General features: G+C 39.4%; 1 protein-coding gene across 6 annotated transcripts in view; it reads right to left on the bottom strand.

Moving 5' to 3' along the window:
• The window catches only part of LOC138755727 (1-phosphatidylinositol 4,5-bisphosphate phosphodiesterase gamma-1-like), a 288265-nt gene that overhangs the window by 265095 nt on the left and 608 nt on the right, over nt 1–22562 (bottom strand). The window lies entirely within an intron of this gene.

Raw genomic sequence — 22562 nt, 5'->3', positions numbered from 1 at the left:
GAAATAATCTCAATATCTATCCTGTAAAGTCCTCTCAGAATTAAACACAAAGATCTCCTCTCATGCTTCTCAACCTGAGAACATCAGCACTTCTAGGTCACCCATCATTCCTCCCAGGAATCAATTTTAGTGAACTCTAGTTTCACTTCTCAAAAAGGCAAGTGCAACTGTACACCAAGTCTGACCCAATTTGCATGTTACTCCTTGGAGAGGGTAACAATGTTACAGTTTTGACTCATGTGGGCAGAAACTGTCCTCCTGCCTCACCGGGAACCTGGCCACGATGGACTTAGTATCCGTTCCCACCCTGCTAGCTTCAAACAGTTTCATGAGAAAGCACTAATTGGCACTTACAGCCTGCAAGTAGCTCAATCCCTTGCATAGAGTGACACGACCTTCCTCTTTAGATAACTATCATAGGAAGACTGAGGGGCGGTGTGGTATAACAAGCCCCCAACCTGTCTTTGAAAGGTGTTCTCTTAACCAAGCTATCCAGCTCTATTTACAGCAGCGGTCCGAAAATCCGGACTGCTCGGGGATTGGGTCAGTCCGAATTTTTGCATTTTCCAGATTCTCAGGCAATATTTTTTAAATTCAAATTTAAGGAGGAACAAAGAAGAGATAAACAGGCAAATTTTGTTAGCTTATTTATTAGCAACCACAACAAGCTCAAAACAAGCAGTTTTAAAGAAAAATAAAGTCAACACGACAAAAATGAAAACATAAAAAAGAGCATGTAATACTTGAAATTATATTGAAAAATAATATTGCAAAAGAAAAATACAAAATACAGATGAATTTCTTTGTGATAAGATTACCTGCATGGTTGCTTGTTGCTGCTGTGCATCTGTGCCACTTATACATGCATGCACGCATTTCAAAATTTGAGTTTTTGAAAAGTCCTGGATTGTCAGGTGGTCTGGATTTCTGGCATCAGGATTTTTGGATTCTACTGTATCGCCATTTATATGCTCTCTTTTCTACACTTACCCCCTCCCCTATGTTAAAAATAAACTAACAATATTGTACTGTTTGTTTACTGAAATTGCAGGTTTAACCTGAACCGACCATGTTTCCTTGCCACAAGATGGCCGACAATTTAACTGAAGTGGAGTGGTGAGGGGTGCGAGGGCTAATTCATGAGAAAGACAAGTATCTTTGCAGAACTGCTCATTATTCAATGAGAACAGGAGGGCTTCCTATAATGCTCCACCAATTATTTTCTTTTAATTCTTAAAGAGGTGGGTTACGTTTCCTGATCAAAACTTCAACCCGCCCAACACCCCTAACCCAAACTCACAAAACTAGTTGATGATAAATAATGGGACTAAATTGGTTACAGTGCAATGCAGAAATGTTAATTAACCTTGAACACAGGCAATGAAATCAGGTTTTTATGGAGAGGAGATCACCGACTGCGTGTTCTCGTTCAGCTGCACTAGGAATATGGGACTGGTTATTATTTTATGATGGGCAGACGTCTAACCACAATTTTTGTCGTCGTACAAGAACCATATCCTCATTTAGTATGCTAATGTCCATACTCAATATTAGAGAACTTGAAAGTGCTCATTTTATTATCGTAATGGGTTAACTACAGATATGAATCTGCTTTCCTCAAGTTCACGATCATCTGATTGAACAAGTACAACCTAATGAAATAGCATTCTCCAGTGTTTGGTACTAAAATATGCAAAAACACACATCCAGGTATAGAACACATACAGTCAAATGATAGATTTGAAATACGTATATACATAGTATATATAGTAGAGTCTCGAAGGGTTTTCATGAGCCATTCATTAGGTCTTTCAGCTAAATCCTCTTGTCACTGCAGAATTATTGATGTTCACCTTTAATGTTTGTCATCAAATTGCATCTTATGACCAACCTGACAACCATTAATACTTCAAGTATCTCCACTATAAAGATGTTTAGAATATGGTTGGGATGGAAGGTAGGAGGAAAGAGAATGAAATTTGCAGAGAACCACTGTGTGGAGTAATGGTGATCTACATCTGTGAAGTCTCCAACTTAAGCTAGACTGGATAGGGACAGATGATTTCCTTCATTAATGAAGTAATTTGTTTTTCCACAATAGCCTAAATTTGTCACTAGGTTACCGAAAGAGTTTGATCCACAAAAACACAAATGCAACTTTTTATCTTGCCCCAGCTAGTCCCTGAAATTATGAGGAGTTAAATCAGTGGCATAATGACATAGTGAAAATACATAGTTGATTCATATTTGCAGAGGTATGCACTATTTGATTATAAAAACCACTACTTATTTGTTTTATCTATATTTATGAAACATTTCTCCATGGCATGTACTTCTTTTCCACAAACATTAGTTCCCAAAACACCACTGAGTCAACATTTCAAAAGGAAACTTCCTTTGCAAATATTTATGATCTGATTCAAGTATGTAAACATTTTATAATGCAAAAATATATGTAAACATTTGATCATTATAGTTTCTTAAATTAACCAATTAAAATGGCTTTTTCCACATTTTTTCTTGGTAGCAAATTTCTTATCTCTAAAATAAAATTTAAATATCAATTTTATCACTTGATTAAATTTAAAATTGAATTATTTTACATCAATATTTAAAAATCTTCTAATTTGAATGAACTTCTGATTGGGTTTGATATGTTGGTGTTGATGATCACTGAGCAGTTAAATGCAACAGTATATTTTTTTAAAGTATAAATACCAATAGTACTTAGACTTTCAGAACCCCACAAAATAATCTTTATCGGCAACACTAAGCATCTGTTGGCTGCAGATTTACATTTGCAAATCAGTACTGCAGGTACTTCAGCCCATTATTGCCTTGTTTTTGAGCTTGAAAATTTCTTTTTAAATATGCAGCCAATTACCTTGTGAAAGTTGATACTGAATCAGCCACTGAAAAATATTTTTACTTTATTACAATTATTACGAGTCCAGAGAACCCCAAAACCCAGCAGCAAGAGTAATTTTTGAGCTCTCAGTAACCTTTTCAAAAAACTGAAAATATGTACCTATATCTCACTCAGCAAAAGGAGGAACTAGGTTGACCTCTCTACCTAGCTAAAGCCTCTCCCCAGGAGTTATAGCCTCACTTCTCTTACCTCCTTCCATCTCAATGTTTAACCTCTAATTCAAACAGCCTGTCTCTTCAATTTGTTTCAAGTTATTCATTCTAACTTTCATCCTCTGTTTTTAGCTACCCGTAACTCATATATCCTCCATTTTTCAGTTTACTCTCCCTCATTCTTTCTTTGTTTTTCAGCTTCCCTTGCCTCATATTTTTGTTTCTGCAATTCAAACACCTGTTTTTCTCTTCCTTCTTCCACCCTCAATTTCTCCAATTCCAATTGTAATTCAAAAGATCTATCCTCCAGAAAATTGTCAGTATTTCTCAACAAATTTCCTTCACTTATATATTTCGCTATAATCCTCTGTATTTGCATTTTCCTCATCCAATACTTGACTTCAGCCAGCTTTAATTCCTTAGCAACGACCATCAGTTCCACTTTTCTTTTTCTCTGCAGCTCCGCAGGTGATGGGTGTTACAAAAATGTACTAACACCCATTGCTGCTGTTTTACACACACACACACACGCACACACGCACACACGCACACACACACACACATACACAAGCTTTAAACTAGGTTGGAAAAACCAATTAACTAATAAATCACAAAATCTCCAAAAGTTTAAGATCCCAGAACTCCAAGTATTTCAATCCGAAACAGACAAGCCACCACTTGTTATGAGCCCAGAGGACTCCAGAACCCAGCAGCAATAGAAATTCACCAAGACAAATGATTACTTAAACAAAAATTGCTTTTAATTTTCTTTAAACATAAAAACAGGATCAAAATTTAACTTATTACTATTAACTTAACCCCCCTTCTAATTCTAAGTGCATGTGTTTGTAATGTGAATATGTTCAGGAAAGTTCTTTAATTCACAGTCCAATCTCACTTCTCATTCCTCCAAGTTCACTGGGCATCAGGTAATTCTTATACTGTGCCCAGAATTTAATATTTACAATTAAAGGTAAATGGTTACTGCTCAGGAAGGTTCTCGTTGGATTCAGAGAGAAATTTGTTGCTGTTAGACATACACACACAAACTGATTTCCAGCCACTTCAATGTCTTGCTGAAGAAACTTGCCCCATCATGGGTTTTCAAACTGATAACCCCTTCTTCCAGGTGACCACAGAGTTCCTCTTCTTTCCCTCATTTCAGGAGAAAACACTCTAGCCATTTCCTCTTGTGAGGTTTACAAGTGTTTTCAACAAGCTAAACTCAGAATTCACAACCTGTCTTCAAAATGGGGTTTTCAACAAGCCTGTCAGCTTGCCATGTTGCAGTCTCCAAAAGTTACTTAAGAACTGACTTCTCTCACTCTCTGTGTTTGCAAAATCACATGACCCCTCTTAAACAACAAACTGCAACCAGATAGATTGCTAGCACCATAATCAGTTTCTGCCTGGACATCTGTCACTTTAAAGACAATAGTTCATTTATTCCACAACATCAGACTAATTAATACCTACTTGTGAAGTCTCCAAAGGCATTCTTGAAAGTTTCTGTAAAGTCACTGTGGACATGAAGTCTCTGCTTACGCATAGCTCTTGCATTTTAAATTAAATGTCTTTTCTGAAATGTCAATGTCCATTTGTGGTGACCTACACTAAACCCCCACATTCTATCACTTTTAAAGACATTTTTATATATAAATATAAAATATAACCCATAACACAATAAATTTGAAATACAATGCAACATGATAAATAGCAAAATCTTTGTTCAAGTTAAATTTGTAGAGTGATTTTTCTTGCAATCTCATTTGCTAGGGGCTCGCATAATTATTTTAAAAACCAAATATAGACTTTATTCACAATAAATTCTTTACAAAAAGAAAACCATTCAAAGTCTCTTCATATGCATACATTTCTATCACTGTACATTGCTGTACCACTGTGACACCTTGTTGCTACACCCCCTCTGTTGTTTGAGGGGCTTCCCCTCAGGTCTCAGCCCCTCAATGCCTGGTAACGGAAAGACTATAGAATGTGGTCTTTCCCCACAGTGCCCTCACATTGGCAGTGCCAAGCCTCAGGGCATACTCCTGCGGCCCAGATTGCAGCAGTCCAGCACGGACATCACCAAGTGCTGAAAGACCAACCGGATTTGGGTGGACCAATATGCATCTTACACCGAGTTGATGGTTTTTCAGCAGCTCTGGATGTCTTAATGTGTGTGCATCCCCAGAAACAGCTCGTAAATCAGAGAGCCTTCTGTCATATTACTGCTGGAGATGAACCATGACGAGAACCCTTACATCCTTCTCCACACACTTTTAGTAAATCTGTATTCTACAAAGAGGTGAGCAACTCTCTGCGTTCTACCCCAGTTATCTCAGGGATAATGTGCATTGTGGATAATGTCAAGTCGATGCAAGTCAATATGAGAGTTTCAGGTGGTTAGTGTGAGCAGTGCCTGTAGTCATTCAATTTTGTCACTGCCCGTGGGAAGAAGCTGTTCCACATCCTGCTCGGGCTGGCTCTGATACACCTGTTTCTCTTTCCTGACAGCAGATGAAAGATGCTGTGTGTGGGGTGGAAGGGGACCTCAATAATTTCACAAGCTCTCTTCCAACAATGCTCCTGGTAAATCATGGGGGGTGGGAAGGAGATTCCAGTGATCCTCTTTGCCACTCTTATGGTCCTGTGGATTGATCCATTTCTCTTCAGCAACCGTACCACGCAGTAGAAGGTTGACATAATGGTGGCTGGTAGCCTTGTACAATGCTGTTCCAATTGTACAAAAAGAATTTGACTGAGAGGGCTCCTCTCACCGCTAGCCAGGCCAAGTCCTGCTGCTTGTTCATGAGCACTGCAGATGAGGCATTCTCCCAGTGGACTGGGACAGTTTGCTCAGGGAACCACCCTACTCTGTCCATTGAGTCCTCAATTCTCAGTGTCTACAGAATGTTCTACACTGACCACTGCCTGATGGACTTGTGGTCAAATGTGTTGGTCTGAAAAAATCTTGATGTTCACATTCTGAGCAACGAATAAAAAGTTTTTAGTAGAATGGAAGAAAAGCATACAGAGGAGTGTTAGGGCAACTAAGCAAGGTGAGAAGCTAGACAGGTCACTCTATAGACCCCCAGAGGCACAATCTTTCATTGTGATACTTGCAGTACAACAGGTTTTCCCACCCCCTTTTGTGCAATAAGACAGATTTAAAAGCTCTCGAGAGTAATTTGAACACCTTTAAAAAATTAAATTGTATCTTTTCTGCAAATAATCCTCCTATTGATTTAACTCTTTCTCCCCAACTTACATGTGCTCCGCACATGGGAGAAAAATGTCAAGTGAGTTTATTGATCTTTATGTTTATGACAATTTACAGATGCAGTGAAATTCTCACTTGCTTCAGCCACACAAGTACACAAGATACACCAATTACAATAGTGTCAATTAAATTGCCACCATTCACCAAGACAGAAGAAGCGATAACAAATACAATAGAGAAATAAACATTCAAATTTCAAGTTAGTTCAAGAAAAAAAAGCGACATTTCAATAGTGGAGAGAGATCTCTTGGTGGCCCCACATTTATGTTACAACCATAGCTTAGAGTTGAGCAAGACGTTTGCAGTTAACTTCACAATATTTTAATGATCAAAAACAGAGAAATTCTCTGTTACTATCTTATTAATTCAGGATCAGATTATCTAACATTGCAGTGAGTGATAGAGAAATAGATACAGAAAGAATGCAACTAATTTATTTCTGTAATATTACACGCAAGATATCAAACTGAGAATGAACACACTTCACGCACAAAGCCTCCGTTCCTTGTTCTGAAATCAGCATTGGTTCAGAGATAGAACTTGCTTTAAAGTTAAAAATAAACAATTGTTTGCTTAACTCACATTCCAGATTCAAGGATATCCTAGTTTTGAATCCCTTAATTACTTTGTAATATCTAGTATCCTTTAAACCTATAGGCTTCCAAGATACCTAGATTGCTCAGACTTGCCTTCCTAATCATTTAGGATGTTGGTTACTCCGCTATTAGTGTTTGTGCCTTTGACTTTCAAAGCAATGGGCTCTGGAATCCACAGAATGGGCGCAGTGGTCATCCCAGGTTCCAGGTTGCATCCCATTCCAACTCCACTTCCCAGTTCCATGATCATCCTTGGCCTCTTCATCTGCTTGTGCAAAGTAGAGGAACAACATCCGGTTTTCCCACCTACCCTTGTCAATCTTCTTGCTCATCTCGTTTAAATAAATATTCCATCAAATTAATGAATGCTAAATATCCCTGATCAGGCCTTCCTTTTCCCAATTCATGTAGAATTCATCAGCGTACAGTTCTGTGGCTTGTTCTTGTACCTTTCTTTAATGAAGGTATATTTACCACCCTCCACTCGACTGGAACCTCACCTATGGCTAATGGTGATGCCATGGTAACAGGTCTTACAGGCCTATGAGCCCACATTGCCCAAATATATCTATGTGGCCAATTAACATACTAACCCCAAATGCCTGTGGAACATGGGAGGAACCCACATGGACATGAGGAGAACAGTGAAACTCCTTACAGACGACGGCAAATTCAAACCCAGGATGCTGGTGCTGTTAGAGTGTTGTGCTAAACCATTACACTAACCATGCTGCCACAAGCCCTTTCAGGACTCATGCAATTTTTTTCCCCTGGCTTCCCATGCATCCGAGGATTATACTTGGCCAGGGTCAATAACTTATCTGTCTTCATGCATTGAAAAACCTGTGTCACCTTCTCTTCTGGAACATGGTGTCTCTTGGCGACATCACTATTGAGTTCCACGAGAACCCTCACATCCATGTTTTTCTCCACAGTCAATTCAGATGAGAATTATTTATTTAGGACCTTGTCCATCTTCTGGTGCATGACACATACCTGTAAATGATCACACTGATCCTCAAGGGCCCTATTATCAAACTAGCTAACCTTGATATGTTTAGTATCTCTCTGAATTCTCCCTTATCTGCCAAGGTTTTCTTATACCCCTTTTTTTGCCATCAAGATTTCCCTCTTAAGTCTTGCAGCATGGGATTTGAACCGATCGCTGGTGCTGTAAAGGTGTTGCGCTAACTGCAACGACAACCACGTCACCCAAAAGTAGAACTTGGAACATTATAGCAGACCCCCTCGGCCCTCAATGTTGTACCAACCTATTTAAACCTACACAACAATCTAAACCCTCTCTACCTCACACTCAAAACCAACTATGTTCCTCTCTCTGAGTCCTTGAAATGTCCATTACGCCTTGCGCTGCATTCCAAGCACCCACAAAAAAATATTGCCCCTTAAACTTTCCTCTCCTCACCTTAGACATCTGATATTTGCTACTGTCGCTCAATGAAAAAAGGAGTTGGCGGTCCACCCTAGCTATGTCTCTCAATCTTGCAGAGCTCTATTAAGTCACTGCACATTCTTCTTGGCTCCAAAGAGAAAAGCCTTAGCTCTGTTAACCTTGCCTCATAAGACATATTTTCCAATCCAGGCAACATCCTGGTAAATCTCCTCTGCATCCTCTCCAAAGCTTTCATTCACATCCTTCCCATAATGAGGAGAACTGAACAGAACCCAATATTCTAAATGTGGTCTGATCAGAGTTTTATCGAGCTGCAATATTATGTTATGGCTCTTGAACTCAATGCCTTGACTAATGAAGGGCAGCATATCATAAGCCCCCTTACTATCCTATCAATCTCAGCAACAACCTTGAGAAATCTATGGATTTGGACCCAGAGATCCCTCTGTTCTTCCGCACTGCTAAAAATCCTGCTATTAACCACTTTCACGTTCGACCTTCCAAAATGCATCTCTTCACACATCCCAATTAACTCCATCCACAACAGCTCCAACCTTTGTGCCATTTGCAAACTTACTGACCCATCCTTCCACTTTTTTTTCCGAGGGCTTAGGTCATTTATAAAAATCGCGAAGAGTATGGGTCCCAGAACAGATCCCTGTGGAACCTCACTAGTAACTGACCTCCTGGCAGAACTGGAGTTAATAACTGTTAAAGGTGAAAGTGATATTACTAATTAGAGTATGTAATTCTATTAATTTGAGTATGTAGGGTTACTAATTGGAGAGGGCTGTTAATTAGCGTGTCAGGAAGGGAGCTTGTTCATTTTAGTAGGTGAGACTGTCAATGCTTATTTAAGTAGATGGTCTGAATCTTTAATAGATGTTTGTGGAAGTGAGGCTAGTAATTTGTGAAGTGAGATACTAGTTAAAAAATTAAGAAATCTTTTTTGAATTCATGAATGTTTGTTATAACATTCAGTCACATTCTTTCCTTTGTCAAAACTTTTGTATATTGTTTCTATATATAGAACTAAGAATGTGAGGAAGGACATGATTAAAAGCAGATTTAGCTACACCCAAAATTCTATCCCTGTTAAAGAAATGTCATAACTATTACAGTATTTATAAAAGTTACATTTACTGTTTTAACTTTAGCGAAGAGTGATATATCAGTTGCCGTCTGATTATAATCCCAAATATTTTTGAAAAGGATTCTGTTAAACAGTGTCCTACGTAATGTTTGGGCCAAAGACGTTTTTTTTTTCCCTTTATTTGCACCTGTGCTCCACAGTTATAAATTTGTAATCAAACAATTCACATGTGATTAAAGTGCACAATCCAGATTTTATTCAAGGTTATTTGTACACATTTTGGTGTGACCATATAGAAATTATGCACATTTTATACATAGCTCCCTCATTTCAGGACACCATAATATTTGGGACATGGCAATTAAAGTTGTCACATTTAGTACCTTATTGCATATCTCTTGCTTGCAATGACTGCTTGAAGACTGTGATTCATAGATATCACCAGGTGCTGAGTATCTTCTCTGGTGATGCTCCACCAGGCCTCTACTACAGTCATGTTCAGCTCCTGCTTGTTTTGGGAACTTGTCCCCGTAAGTTTTCTCTTCAGCACGTGAATGGAAAGCACGCTCAATTGGATTAGATTAGGTGACTGACTTGTCCGTTCAAGAATTTTCCATTTTTTAGCTTTGAAAAAGTATGTTTGGGATCATTGCCTTGCTGTAGGATAAAACATCATTCAATGATTTTGGAGGCATTTGCTCACACTCTGGCAGATAAGATGTTTCTATACACCTCAGAATTTATCTAGCTACTGCCATCAGCAATTACATCATAATGAAGATAAGTGCACAATTGAGGTGGTATGCTTTGGATCTTAGAAGGTTCCTTTACCCTCCACACTTTGCCATCACTCTGATACAGGTTCATCTTGGTCTCATCTGTCTACAAGACCATTTTCCAGAATTCTGCAGGCTCTTTTAAAAACTTCTTGACAGCTGTAATCTGGCCATCCCATTTCTGTGGCTAACTAGTGGTTTGCATCTTGCAGCGTGGCCTCTGTATTCCTCTTCATGAAGTCTTCCGCATACTGTAATCAGTAACCTGCCTCCTGAAGGGCATTTCTGATGAGTCGAACAGACGTTTGGGGATATTTTTCTTCATTATGATGAGAATTTTTCTGTCATCAACAGTGGAGGTCTTCCTTGGCCTACCAGTCCCTTTACGATCACTGAGCTCATCAGTACACTTTTTCCTCTTAATGATGTTCCAAACAGTTGGGTTTTGGTCATCCTGTTTGGGTAATGTCTCTTTCTGTTTTATTCTTGTTTTTCAGCCTCATAATGGCTTCTTTGACATTCATTGACAAAACTCTGATCCTCTGTCTTTATCTATAATTTCTCTGCATATCACAAGCTAAAATTACTTTTTGGGTTCAACTGATGAACAAACAGATAAACTATTTTGTTCTCATGTTTCCTGAAGACATCTGATCTGCTTTAATAATACAGATTAGCTTCATAGAATCATACTGCATGAATAAGGCCCCTCTTCACAGCTCAACCCCGCTCAGCAAGAAGACATTCTGGGCTAGTCCCATTTGCCTCCATTTCCTTCATATTTTTCAAAGCCATTCCGATCCATAAATCCAGAGTGTTGGTCGCACTCTTCTTTCCCTCACCCCAAAGAATCAACAAATCTATTAAAATGTATCTTAAGAAGTTCCTTTATTAGCACAATATTCATTGCTCCTCCAAGCTCACTTTTCACGTTTCAGTCAGGTTTTTTGTTTGCACCACATTCCTTTAGTGTAACAGTTATATGTCATAATATGGAAGCTTGAACAACCTATGTTTGGAGTCATACAATCATGCAGTATGAAAAAGGCTCTTCAGACAAATTCATCCACGCTGACCAAGTTGGCATTCTGAACTAGTTCCATATGCCTCCGTTTTGTTTTACTGTCCCACTTAATTGCAAAATATCCTGCATGATATTTTCTGTCTCCTGCCAGAACAATTAAAAGAAAGTCTTCTGTCATACTTCAAGGAAAGAATATTTTAAAAAATCTTAATGTCTATTTCACTCGTTTCTCTCATATTCTTTTCAAGCTTGGTACGTTACTATTATTGAGGATGAACTTTATCTCAACACTTAGTATTGTTTTCAAATGCAGCAAAAGACCTAAATTCCGGACTGTTCGGGATTGGATCGGTCCGGATTTTCGAGATTCTCGGTCACTCCTTCTAAAATTCAAATTTAAGGGGAATGAAGAAGAGACGAACAGGTAAATTTCTGTAGTTTATTAATGAAACTTTTTTAAAAAAACACACAAGATACAAAGTAGAAACAACAAATAAATATTAATTTGTTCATTTCCAAGATTTCTGTGCATTTGTTGTGCTTATGTGCATGTGTGCGCGCGTGCACACACCCACCCACCCACACAAAACTTTAAAAGTTAAAGTCTTCGAGAAGTCTGGATTTCTGGCATTCAGATATTTGAACTTTTATTGTATTGCTGTAAAAAACGAAAGTCTGCAGACACCGTGGTTGAAGTAAAAGCACAATGGTTTCACCTGGTTTGGAAATCATTGAAGAGATGGAAGGCACATGAGGTATCGTGGATGTAGGCGGGAAGGGAATGAACCAGGGAAGAAAAGTTGGAGTCGATACCCCATAAAGTACACTGTTTGATCAGCTGATTTTCTCCAGTATGGCGTTTTTACTTTACTCTATTGTTCCTGCTTTGCACTGAATGTATCAGTTTTGCATTTAGCATGGATTGTCACCCACTTCCTTCCAACTGCTTGACTTCCCTTTCCAAACAACCCGATCTTTCTGCTCATTCCTTTCTTTGAAGGTGTTTACTTAATAGCGACCTTTCTTAACTTTGTTTTTCCAGAAACTGGTAGACATTTTACAATGTTCAGGGTACCTGAAGAATCTACATTTCTGACGCACTGTTACACCAAACGTAGCAGGTCTTTCTGTTGTTAATGGTGGCTTCCTCATCCTTAATTTAGTAGGAGTGGCATGGTTTGGATAGTGGTTAGCACAATGCCTTTACAGCACCAGCAAATGAGACCAGGGTTCGAGTCCTGTTTTGTCTGTAAGGAGTTTGTACCTTCTCCCCGTGTCTGTATGGGTTTTCCATGGGGGCTCCGATTTCCTCCCACCATTCAAAAGGTTAATTGGGTATAATTAGGTAGCACGGACTAAAAAAAAACTAACTGGTACATCTATGACTTGCACAGTCCAACTCACATTTTCCTGATACCTTGCTTTAATGTTATAATTCTGTCTGACATGTTTTGCCCTGCTTTCTGGTTCGTTACCAAATATCAGAGAACATAGAACATTACAGCACAGTACAGGTCATTCAGCCCTCAATGTTGTGCCGACCTATAGATTCCCACCACAAAAAAACTAAACTCTTCCTACCAACTAACCCTCTAATTTTTCATTCATCCATGTGTCTATGTAAGAGTCTCTTTAATGCCCCTAATGTTTCCACTGCAAACCCCTGGTGAAGCATTCCAGGCTCCCACAAATCTTGTGTTTAAAAAAACCCTGATGTCCCTCCTAAATTTTCCACCTTTAACTTTGTACAGATCCTTGCCTGATATTTGCTGTGTCCTGCCATTCATCGTACTTCAAGTAAACATTTTTAAAACTCTTCTTGTACCTAATTCATACTTTGCAACCCCAGATTACAACTTTAATTTAGAAATAGTTATGAAAAATAAAATGCCTTTGGTTTTATGACCACATTTGGAAATAGAGCAATAGAGCCAAAGTAAGGATATAAGAACATAAGAAATACTGGAGGAACAAAAATAGGCCATTCGGCCCATTGAGCCTGCTCCACCATTCAATGAGATCATGACTACCTGCTTTTTTGCCAAATCCCTTCATTCCCCTACTTTGTAAAAAACTATCCAACCTTGTTTTAAATATATTTACTGACTCAAACACTGGATTTAAAGAGCAATTGTGCCTTAATGACTAATTCCACCCTCTCCCATTCTTCCATTTTTAAAAATGTATTTCTTGATATCTATTAACATTGTTACGATCTTTTCATCATTCGGTTCAGTATTTACAAAATGTACATTAAAATATTATTTTCCATTTCCACCCTTCCTTTGTGTGAAAATGCCGGCATTGGCTTGGTAATTGTGTTTATATCTGTGCTTTGAACATTCCAAAGATTAAAGCCAGAGTGGAAAATGTGGCAGATATCTGGTGGATCACTCAGGAAGGTTTCACTGTTCGAGGTGCTGCCTTTCTGGTGATCAGTCTTTCAGATAATGAAAAGAAATTCTATAGCACTAAATGTTAGAAGATCAGCAGCAAATCAACTGGTTCCTCTAAACCACACATGTCAAACTCTGGCCCGCGGGCCAAATTTGGCCCGCGATATAATTATATTTGGCCCGCAAGATCATTTCAAAAATGTATTAGAGGTGGCCCGCCCTGCAGCGAGAGCCGATGCTGTTTTTTGGTAATGTCACCCCCACCATCCTCCCCCTTCATTGCACATCCTTCCCCACCCCCTAACTATCCCCTCCCCCCTAAAACCACCCCCCTTAAAAGATGGCCAGAATAGTCTCAAAAAGGAATCCAGAATGGTAAAGTTCCACAAACCTTCTGCTGGGAATCCTAACAACACCCGGGCATCAGATCCACGGGACGCGGAGGGTGCAAGAGTGTTGCAGGTTGACCGAGCAAACTTTGAGAATGGGGAAAGCAAAATTGTAACACGAGAAGTCTGTCGATGTCATCAGCCGGCAAGCCAGTTGGAAGGCTCCCCGCAAAACTAGTCACTTCTCCCACCTGTCGAGCGGTGCGGCGGATGGGCGAGCGCCTGTGATTTCCTGTCGGCGCGACGGACGTGGCAGGCTGCGCACGGCCCCCGCTGTTCCGCAAAGGCTGATCTGCAGCGTGCTGGGCCTGAGTGGGTGGGTAAGCAGGGGTGGGCAGAAGGTGTAGGTGAGGAGTAATGGGAAGGGGAAGTTATGGTGGTGTGAGGGGCAGTTAGAGGGAGGGATGAGTAGAAGGAGGGGTGGATAGGGAAGAGGTAAAAGGGGAGGGGCAGGGCGAGTAGGGGAGGGGTGATTAGAGGGTGAGAGACAGGTAGAGGGAGGAACAGGTTGAGGGGAGAGGCAGTAGAGGGGAGTGTATAAGATGGGGTGGGTAGAGGCAGAGCGAGTGGAGTGAGGGGTGAGTAGAGGTTGGGTAAAGGACTGGTCAGGTAGAGGGATGGTGGGTCGAGGGTGAATAGAGGCCTAGAGCCTGAGGAGTGAGCAGGAAATGCTGAGTCCTGATGCAGGCCAAAATGGACACAGCCTGTGAATGCTGACTACATCTCCACAGGGACCAAATAATGTTTCCCTCAGGTCAAGCAAAGGGTGAACTTGAGCTACCTACTCCTGACCTGTAACATTATCCTCCTAAAGTTTAACATTACATATGTTGAAAGAAGAGAAAACAGGCAGATGTTGTTGAAAATTTTCAATAAATATTTAGTTCGGCCCTCGACTTAGTCCAAGTTTTTAATTTTGGCCCTCCGTGAATTTGAGTTTGACACCCCTGCTCTAAAGGAAACATTTAAAAAAAAAATTATCTATTGTATTTCTCCTAAAAGTTTTATAGTCAGGAATATTTGATCTGATTTTTTTTTGAGCAGAAGTCAAGGATGTGCCATTATAACGTTCTTCATTGCAGACTTGCTATTTATACCAATATATAAAGTCTATAACTCTGACAATATTCATTCTTTTCACGTGCTATCCATTTCCTTGTGTTAATTTTTCATTTCATAATTTTGATATCTCTTCACTCAGCCACTTGAGATTTTTTGAATGGTAGGATATTTGTAAGGCAAGTTATTTTTATGACTTTTCTTGCATTATTCTTGTGAATTTGCTTGTTTGCAGTTGTCTTGAACCACTGAAGACTTTGTCCCAAAGGTACTCCCACTAATTGAGTTGGATTAAAGGAATATTTCCAAGATAGATGCTATCGTAGAAATGATATAAAGTTTGATGTAGAACGAGACCATTCAATCCATTAATTCCATGCTAATTGGAAAAACTGCTACCAAGCTTTATCTCGTCTTCCGATATTATGTTCACAGTACTGCACATCGAAGCACTTTAAAATAAAAAAAAATTAATGATTGTTTCTGCTGCTCCAACACTTTCAGGCTGTGTGTTTCATACTTCACCACCCCCTGGTTAGAGAATTCTTTATTCCCCTCTAATAATTTTGTTAATGACCCCTCTGCTTTTGACCCCTCTGCTGTGGGAAATGGGTCTTTCCACTGTACTCTAAGACCCTCATATTTCCCACTTCAATTAAATTTTTGATCAGTCTATTCAGTGTCAAAGAATCAAGCTTTAGCCTGTTCAACTTCTCTGCATTTTTAAATTTTCCAGTCTTGATAATATTCTCATAAATCTCCTTGTATGGTCTCCATTGGAATTAATCTTTCCTGCAATATCTTGAGTAAAATTGTGGTCAGTACGCAAGCTGAAGCATAACTAGAGCTGGCTACGCTTCCAAGATAATTCCCTGCTTTTGTGTTCTGTGGCGCAACTAAAAAAGTTAACAGAAAATAATTTTACAAAAACATGAAAACACCATGATTGCCTTTTTATCGAGCAAAGGTACATGTCTCAGAAGCAAAAGGGGCGTGATGTTGCACACAAGTGTCTGCTATCCTTTCCCTTCCAGCTTGTACAGGTCATGGGTTTGAATGTTTGCCTTTTTCACAAATTTGTCTATTTATTTACACACATCTCCTGATTTGTTGTTGGCCCTTGTTTATTCATACAGCTTTACCAGAAGGACATTAATAGTAGTAAAAACCCACTGAAATATGGAAGGAACTCAGTTAGTCTTGCCACATCCATAGAAGGTAAAGATATATTACTGACATTTCAGGTCTCAGCCCTTCTTCAAGAGTAGTTCAGTTTAGGTAAGATCACCCATTGAAGTTTCACAGCATTTGTCCACCACCCGGATCCATTTCTTGACATATATAACTTGATGCATCTCAACTGGATGAACATATGGTACTAGGAATAATTCTGAGATTAATACCATTTATGTTTCCACATCAGATCAAAGAAAGTGACTGTGACAGAAAATTAAAATATCAGTTGTAGAAATTTGTGGCAGAGAAGGAAACTAGTCAGACCATCATATCCATTCCATTCAGAAAATAATAATGACTTAATCTAATCCAATTTCCACCTTGATAAAGAGTTGAGACACAAAATGTTGACTGATCATTTTAACCCACAAATGCTCTCTGAGCTGTTGTTCCTCCTGTAACTTTTTTTCTGTTCAAGATTGCAGAATCTGAAACTTTAGTATTCAGCCTGATTGGTCACAGAATTTCAAATGCTTCTCCAAGCATTTTATATGTTCTGATGAAAGGTCATCAATATGAAATGTTGACTCTATTGCATTGTGTAAAACTGCCTGAAATTATAGCAACTATAAAATGTTGAAAGGCATATTTAAAATAGAGGTAGGCAAGTTGTTCCCATTTTTGGGGGAGACTAGAACTAGAGGACATAGCTTCAAGATCCAGGGCAGTAGATTTAGGGCAGAGTTAAGGAGGATCTTTTCTCCCAGAGGGTGGCGAATCTATGGAATTCATTGCTCATGAAGCGATGGAAGGTACCTCAGTAAATATATTTAAAACAAGGTTGGATAGTTTTTTACAAAGTAGGGGAATGAAGGGATTTGGCAAAAAAGCAGGTAGCCATGATCTCATTGAATGGTGGAGCAGGCTCAATGGGCCAAATGGCCTATTCTTGTTCCTCCAGTATTTCTTATGTTCTTATGAGTAGCTGAGTGTTTTCAGAATTTTCTTCTTTATTTCAGATTTCCAGCATCTTCATTATTTTGCAGAACTATTTAAGTGTATGGAGGAACTCAAGCTGCCTCTCCGGGTGTCAGTTCAGGAACAAGTATAGGAGAGATTGAAAAAATGATATTGGTAGAGGTAGGTGTTATCTAAAACTGAAAAGTTCAACGTTCATGCCATAAGGTTTAAGGCTGTCCAGGAGGAATATAACATTCATGCCATAAGGTTTAAGGCTGTCCAGGAGGAATATAATGTGTTGTTTCTCCTGTTGGTGTACAGCCTCAGTCTGCCAATTGATGAAGCTGTGGACAGTTGCATTTACATGGGAATGGTGAGGGGAATTAAAATGCCTCACAACTTTGTACTCCAGCTTGGACCTTGTTATGAGTGAGGAAACAGGTTTGGTAGGTCTCAAAGACAAGGACTCTGAACATAGTTTTGGTAGGGAAGGATTTTATTTACAGAAGGCAAGTGTGGGAAATGGCAACTGATGCAACAGACACACGCTCATAGTTTACAGCAGCCATGGGAAAGAAATAGCAGACAATTAATAACGAACGTGGGCAAAATAGCATGGGAACAAAATACACACACACATATAATTAAGTGGTAATCATCAAGGTAAAATCAGTACAATGTCCCACCACCCCTTGACAGTCCAGGCACTGCTCTATGCTGCAAGGGACACTAATTAAACATTCCCAACCCTTTTAACAGTGCACATCTTACCAAAAGTTTCTCCTGCACCCTTCCACATTTCTAGGCCTGGAGTGAAGCAGGGTAGTCCCAAGCTGGCAAAAAGAAAGAACAAAGAACACATGGCACCTTTATAGTGCTATTGGTTCCAGTTTGTTAGCAGGGGCCTATGGCTCAGTGCCTGGAGGGTTAATCCAGTTACCACAGCCAATGGCCTAAGGCCAAGTACAGGCAGGCTGGAAGGTCCAGTCCAGGTAATTTACATGGATCCAACAGCAAGGTGTGCACTAATGGGTGGGGTGGAACCAAACCTTGATTGGCAGCTGGTGTGTCCTCTGACTAGATAGAGAGAAGTGCTGTCACATGACAGCCACAATCCTTCCCAATACAGACCTACAGGTTGGACCATAGGTGCTTGGTGAAGCAGGCATCTAATCTACATTTAGTCTCACAATTTAGAGGAGTTCACTTCAGGTGCACCAAATGCAGTAGATTAAGTTAAAAAAGATACATCTAAAACTGCCTCACCTGGAAGGCTTGTTTGTGGCCCTGGATGAGGGTGAGGGAGGACAAGCTTTGATCTTTTGTGATTGCAGAGGAGGTGTCTCAGGGAATGGATGGGAAGTCAAGAGTGGACCAGAGAGTTACACAGAGAGAATGATCCAAGTAAAAAGCAAACATAGACTAGTACTGCATAGAATGGGCCCTTCTGTCTATATGAACCTATTCTATTATCAATCTAACCCTTCCCAACCTCACCACACAACTCTCTAATTTCCCCTGCATCCATGTGGCCATCAAAGAGTCTTTTAAAAGTTTTCATTGTACCAGCCTCCTCCACCACCCCCATCAATTTATTCTAGGCACCGACCATTGTCTGGATATATAAAAAAATCTACTTCTCTCATCTCTCCAAATTTTCCGCCACTCACATTAAATAATCTCCTGCTATTGGCCACTGCCATCCCAAAAGTGCTGGCTGACCATCTCACCTATACCTCTCATAACCTTATACATTTGTATATGTACAGATGGGGAGGGGGAGATCTGGTTGGCGGTGAGATCACATGAAAGTTGTCAGGAGTGTTGGAGAATAATGTGGAGGCAAATAGGTGGAAATTGAGAACCAAGGGAACTCTCCCCAACAAATAATTGCTGGAGAAAATCAGCAGGTCAGACAGTATTTTTGTTCTGTTTGGGTGAGTTGAGGTGAGACTGAAAATGCGAGAAATGGAGGAGATGCGGGTAAGGGTTTTATCAATGACAGTATAGGAAAATCATTTCGCCTGAAGAAAGATATCCTGGAATGGACACCTTGCCCTGGGAACAGATGAAGTGGAGGCAGAGGAATTTTGAAAGACATCCTTGCAAGAGCTGAGGTGGGGAGAAGATATAGTCCAGATAGCCATGGAAGTTGCTGGGCTTATAATAGATGGGTGTCGTCAGTTTGTCTCATGTGAAATAGACAAAGAGCTCCAGAATGGAGTCAAAAACAATTAAAATTAATTTAAGTTTGGGGGGTGGGGGGGGGGAGTTGGTAGTGAAGTAAATGAAATTAACTCACCTCCTTCTGCTCAGCTTCCTGCCACCTCTTGATTTCTCCCCAGCCTCTTTCTCCCCCTCCCCTTTATTCCCTTTTTACATACTCGATATCTTTCCTTCTCACTTTAGTCTCAATGAAGGGTCCAGACTTAAAACATTGTCTGAACATTTCTCTCCATGGATGCTGCCTGACTCGTTGAGTTCCTTCAGCTTTTCATTGTTTACTTAAGATTTCATAATCGGCAGTTTTTATGGTTCACCAGTTTACTCTCTATCAGTCTCCCATAATTGCATGAATTAAATTTAATCTCCCTTATTTGCTTCAAACAAACTAAGCCATAAATGATAATCCGCAGCCCTGGGAACATCCTTATGAATCTCTCCTGAACCATCTTCAGTGGAATTAAATTCTTCCTGCAAGTGATGCAGTGTCCTAGCTATGGTCTATCCAGTGTTTTACACTGTCTTAACATGACAGAAGGTCAGATTGCATAGAATCCATGGTGATCTGACCAATTGGATACAGAATTGGCTTGATGTACAAACAGTGGTAGTGGAGGGTTTTTTCTCTGATTGGAAGGCTATGATCAGTAATTTGCCACAGGGATTGGTGTTGCATCTACTTTTGTTTGTCATCTATATTAATACTTGGAAGATGGTGTAGTACGGATGGTTTTGAAGTAGGGTTTTTAAGATTACAACAGGGTTTAGATGAACAGTGAAAGTAGACCAAGAAATGGCAGATGGAATTTATCTTGAACAAGCTGGAGATGTTGCACTTTGGTTAGCTAAGTTGTGGCAGGTTTTGGACAGTGAATAGTAGGGTCCTGGAGAGTGTATTCGAACAAAGAGACTTGGGGTGCAAGTACATAGTTCCATGAAAATGGTAATGCTTGTAGAAGGGCATGCTTCCCTTCATCAGTGAAGACATTGAATACAGAAGCAGGGATGTCATGCTGCAACTGTACAAGACATAGATGAGAGTGCATTTGGAATATTGGATCCAGTTTTAGTCACCCAGCTATAGGAAAGATATCATTAAGCAGGAAAGGTTAAGAAAGATTCACAAGAATGTTTTCAGTATTGATAGGCTTAAGTTATAAGGAAAGGCTGGATTGCTGGGACTTTTCTCCCTGGGTACTAAGAACAGGCATCACAGAGGTTTATAAAATCATGAGGGACAAATATAAGGTAAATAGCATTATTCATTATCCCAGTGTAGGAGAATCTAAAACTAGAGGGCATTGATCTTATGTGAGAGAGGAAAGATTTAAAAGGGACTCAAGGGGAAGCTATTTTGCACAGAGGATGGTGAGTATATGCAATGAGTGGCCAGAGGAAGTAGTTGAAAGCAAGGACAATTGTAACATTGAATAGGAAAGGTCTAGAGGAATATAAAATGGTCACTGTGCACAGGCAAATGGGACTAATTTGGTTGGTGTGTACATTGGATTGAAGGGCCTGTTTCTGTGCTGTGGATCTCCATGTTCTGACTCTGCCAGATGAATTGCAACATTTCGGGATGGCCATTAAAACTTTTAGACAGAGTTGAAGAGATTTTATGTTTTGGGATAAAACTAAAGGTGCACTGAAGGACTAATATCAATGTCAGGTGCAAGTTTACTTCATTTCTCAGCCAAATTATTGCTGAGAGGTTCTCAACCAGCTGATTAAAGACTGGAAATTCTACCCCAGATGCCATTTTAATGTAGCAAGAAATGTGTTCTTAAACTTTGTTTGTGATGGTAACACACTTGCAATAATCATAAAGAGTAACTAAATAAATACATTTTTCGGTGAGCTCCAGAATAACTTGTGAATCTACTTTCAATCTCTGATCACGTTTCACTACAGAGAACCCTTCTGCCCACTAATGATAAAACCAACAGAGGATACATTGAGTAAGCATTTTTTGGGGGTGGGGTGGGGGGAGTGAGAAAAGACAATATTTATACAGCATCATTCATATTCTTTTCATAATATCCCACAAAGTTTTAGTCCTGACAAAGTATTTTTCAATTGTCATCACTCCAAACTTTCTAACTGCATCTAATACATAGCTGACATGTACCCATGAGTTTTCAGTGAGACTGGAACTAAGAATTGTAAAGTATACTGGAACAAGGGAGTATAAATGTACGATAACACAAACAAACAGGGAATTCAGAAGAAACAACTTAAACCATAGAGTGGTTGGAATTCAGAACTAGGCGGCGTAAGAATGTCATCATTATCAAGAGTCTATGGATTTGTGCCCTCAATCCACTGAAGGACTGATTGATTACAGGGAGGGTTAATGAAGCTGGCATTTAACGAATGCTGAAGAAAGGATTAAGGCAGAAAGATGCAGACAGATACAGATGGGTGGAATGAAATGAAGAAGGGTGGTCAATGCTTGTGCAGAGAATGATCCTCTGTAGGAACCTTTTGGCAGGTGAATACCATGAGGTCATTTTATTGACTGCAATGAATCACACTGTTCAAATCCACTGCTGGTCTAAAGAACTGGGCTCAAAAGGATGGCCATCATGACAGGTAACAGGAGGGAACCTAAATACATATATCTATCTATATATCTATCTATATATAGATAGATTGATATATTATATATATATATATATATAGAGAGAGAGAGAGAGAGAGAGAGAGAGATAAATATGTATCTATCTATCTATCTATCTATATATATATATATCTCTATATACATATATATATCTATATATATATCTATATATATAGATACATATACGTAACATTTATTTATTTATTTTTAAAGTTACAATGTTCCCAAATAAATAATTATTTTCTCTATTCTACCAAAGTTTACAGAGATCAGATGATTGTTTTCACAAATGGAGTCACTGGATGATTTGGTACAGTAATGGTTTAAATGTATTTACCATTTAATGGACTGTATCAGAATAAATCTTACAATGCTGACCACACCAGAGGTGGCTTTTTTTAAAGCATACAATTTATGCCCCCCCCCCCCCACACACATATTTATGGGGGGGGGGGTGAAGCATGAAATTGAC

Source organism: Narcine bancroftii, chromosome 2 (assembly GCF_036971445.1).
Source record: "Narcine bancroftii isolate sNarBan1 chromosome 2, sNarBan1.hap1, whole genome shotgun sequence".
In the NCBI taxonomy this organism is placed as follows: domain Eukaryota; kingdom Metazoa; phylum Chordata; class Chondrichthyes; order Torpediniformes; family Narcinidae; genus Narcine; species Narcine bancroftii.
This window is presented reverse-complemented; position numbering and strand designations above follow the sequence as displayed.